Here is a 3861-nt window from a genome sequence, read left to right as displayed (position 1 = left end):
AGTAGCTTTAAATAATCTCATGCAGTTAACGCTTGTTTGCAGTCGCATTCTAGATAATGTGCATAATTTTATACCCAGTCTTCATGATGGTTATTGCACTATAACGTAAATCTTATAAAGAGATATAACAAGATAAATTTATAAATAGGTGTCAGGAATGTCTCTCCTTCTCTTCGGAAATTATTTCTTCATATAGACACATGTAAACCGTAGCTTTAATGGAAATGAGTTATTTGTCTCAAATTGTCATGAAATTAAAAATATTGCACTAGAAAAGTAAGAATACAAGTAAAATCATATTTGACTCTGATAAAAATAGTTCTGTTCTTCATTACTGCTTATCATGGTTCCATAAAGTCACGTATTTATGCATGCCACAGTGAAAATGCTTCTGTCTTTAAAGTGTTCTTATCGTCCTTCAACTTTGCCTCCTTGCTCGCGAATACAAATCATCGCACGATCGTACATATGGTGAACTGTTCTTGAAGTAACCCTGGTGCGTCGGATCCTTGTCAACGCATCTGTAATACGTCTCCTCAGCTAGCTCCCGCAAATTCCTTGGCGGACCTTCGGCATACACAGACGCCTTGACATCACCCCAAAGCCAGAAGTCCAAAGGTGTCAGATCAGGACTCCTCGGAGGCCACTCCACATGTTGTCCAAGGCCGACAACACGATGCGGAAACAACTCCTGCAATCTGTCTCTAACAGCGATAAGACGGTGGGCTGGCGCTCCGTCTTGAAAGAACCACGCCCTGCAGATGGCACCGTTCGCTTGCTGTCCAAATATTTGGACCAGTTGAGGCTCTAGTTGATCATTGATTATGTCGAGGTAAACGTTTCCATTTATGTTCTGGTCAACGAATATCGGTCCTATCAACCGGTTGTTTCCTGTGACGGCTGCGAGAACACTAACTTTGCGTTTGTCATGTGGAACGTTAAAAGCAAAGTCTCTCGCAGGATTGCCTTTCGGTGCATACATCCGTACGTTTTGAGAAGAGACAGACCCGTCCATTTGAAAGTTTGCCTCGTCAACAACAACAACGGTATCAAGAAAGCGACGTGCTCTGTTAACTAACCAGTTACAAAACTGAAGTCGCCGATTTGGATCTCCTGGTTGCAGTCCATGACGCTTAAGGATCTTGTAAGGGTGCCATTCGATATCATGAGTGATGATTCGTCTGAACGTTGTCCTTGGAATATGGGGACAATTGTTCCGTCGAGTACTCAATCTTGGGTTAGCTTGCAAATCCTTCTAACATCGGCAATGTGATTGGCTGATCTTCCTGTTCGTGGTCTCCACTGTTAGATTTGTTCCGATTGAGAACAGTTCCATGTAAGTGAAACTTTTGTTTAATATTATAGATGTGTCGGCGACTAGGAAGTCTGGTATTCGGAAACTGGTTCGCCATGCATTCAGGACAGAGCGCACCTTTCCGGTTCTTGAAATTTCCTCCTCGATGAAAATTCGTTCCTCCTTTGTAAACTGCCGCATTTTGAACAGCAAGAATCACCTCAAAGTACTTACACGGGTATCTCTAACATGAATGACAAGAACGCACGCAAGGCATTTTAAATTTGAAGTTCCTCCAAAACTAGTGTATTTGTTATGTAAATGAGCATGTCCAATCGGCCTTTTGTGTCAATTTCACAGGTGAATGATTTTCAAACAGTAAACAACTCATACACGCATGAGTCCGATGACCCCGCAATGACACTCAAGTAAATGCATTAAAGTCATCAAACTTTTTTAAAACTTGCTTAAGCCTAAAAACTTAATATGCATGATCATTGTCTATAGTCTTACGTGTGTGCAAAGTGGTTTTTGACTTCTCTGCTTTAAATGGTCGCCATTTTGTAATTAGACCATGGATGTTAATGCCCTTTTCAGCAATGACAGTCCAGACATAGAGGTTTACAAATATGTTCAACTTATTTCAATATGTGTTTTCATTTCTGAGAAATAAGCCATCGAAAAAGTGTGAACTTTTTAATGGCCCACCCTGTATATTAAAGACTGCGTAAATCATATGCACACAACAGCTAACAGAGGTTAAGGTCCAATGCATGGAGTGTGACAAGTGTTTTGCAAACAAATCACATTTGACACAACACAAACACATTCACACCAGTGATAAAACATCAGGCCCAGATGAAGGAGCGGGTGCAACCCCGAATTTGGAAAAGTGTACAAAAAGTCCCAACATTTCAGAAAAAATCAGATTTTTTACGCTTTTTTGGCTTAAGAGGTTCAAAGTTTGGTGAAAAACCATTTCTATGCAATGAGTGTGGTAAATATTTTACATGAAAATGAGATTTGACAAGACACACACGCATTCACTCTGGTGATAAACCATTCCGGTGCATGGAATGTGGCAAATGTTTTAGATTGAAGACAGAATTGACACGACACACAGTTGCTCACACTGGTGAAAACCATTTCAATGCACGGAGTGTGATTATGTTTTACATCAAAACCAGAGTTGACATAACACACACATATTCACTCAGGTGAAAAACCATTTCAGTGTATGCAATGTGGCAAGTGTTTTAGAGTTACATGTAAGTCTCATTTGACACAACACACACTTGTTTACACTGGTGATAAACCATTTCAATGCATGGAGTGTGGCAAGTGTTTTAGATTGAAGACGGAATTGACATGACACACAGTTGTTCATACTGGTGAAAAACCATTTCAATGCACAGAGTGTGACATATGTTTTACATCAAAACCAGAGTTGACAAAACACACACATATTCACTCTGAAAACCCTTTTCAGTGCATGGAATGTGGCAAATATTTTAGAGTTAAGTCTCATTTGACACAACACACACTTGTTCACGGTGACAAACCATTCCAATGCATGGAGTGTGGTAAATATGTTGCATTAAAATCAGATTTAACAAGACATACACGCACCCCCACTGTGATAAACCATTCCAGTGCATGAAATGTGGCAAGTGTTTTAGATTGAAGTCTCATTTGACACAACACACTTAATGGAGTGTGGCAAATATTTTGCATTAATATCAGATTTGACAAGACACTCACAGATTTACTCTGGTGAAAAACCATTTCAGTGTATCGAATGTGGGAAGTATTTTAGAGTTAAGTGAAATCTCATTTTATACAACACACTTGTTCACACTGGTGATAAACCATTTCAGTACACGGAGTGTGGCAAGTGTTTTGCAAGGAAATCAGATTTTATAAGACACGGATCCACTCTGGTGATAAACCATTCCAATGCAGGAGTGTGACAAGTGTTTTACATCAAAACCAGAGTTGACAGAAGTCACAGAACACACACATTTGACACAACATATACTTGTTCACATTTGAAACGTGACGCTTCGCTGCACAGTTGAATGTAAGACTACAAAGGATTATAGAAAAACGCCACCATAACTGAGAGGTTTTAGTCTTAGAAATAGCAGGTCAGCTGCTAGTCTCAGATTCAGACTCTATCGGCGCTAACGACAAACTTTATTTTCCCAGTTGATATTTTGCTCTTTGCACTTGCTCATTTTTTATTGTTCAGGAAGCTTGGTCAGTTCACTTCCCTGGTCAGTTAGACTCCCGGATTTAGACTTTTATAAAGCCTGCAGTATGAAAAAGCTCAAGGCAGCAGCTTCTTATTTAGGGTTAAAAGCACCTGTTGCTGTGTGTTTACTTGTGTAGGAGTAATAAGTGCAGTACTTGTTCAGGGTTGGGGAAAAGACTTGTTTAGGGTTGCAAATCACGCTACTTAATACTAGTTTAGGGGTTCAAATTTCAGTCTAAGAAATTCTTGTTTAGGGTGCTTTTTGTGAGTCCATGACATGCCTGATACCCCGTGCAAAAATGTAAATCCAGGG

The 3861-nt window shown here is 39.8% G+C and overlaps 1 protein-coding gene across 1 annotated transcript in view; it reads left to right on the top strand.

Moving 5' to 3' along the window:
* Positions 1-3861, top strand: part of LOC140137242 (uncharacterized) — a 54360-nt gene that overhangs the window by 19717 nt on the left and 30782 nt on the right.

This window comes from Amphiura filiformis, chromosome 17 (genome assembly GCF_039555335.1).
Source record: "Amphiura filiformis chromosome 17, Afil_fr2py, whole genome shotgun sequence".
In the NCBI taxonomy this organism is placed as follows: domain Eukaryota; kingdom Metazoa; phylum Echinodermata; class Ophiuroidea; order Amphilepidida; family Amphiuridae; genus Amphiura; species Amphiura filiformis.
The sequence above is the reverse complement of the archived record's forward strand: the minus strand, read 5'-3'. Positions and strand labels throughout refer to the sequence as shown.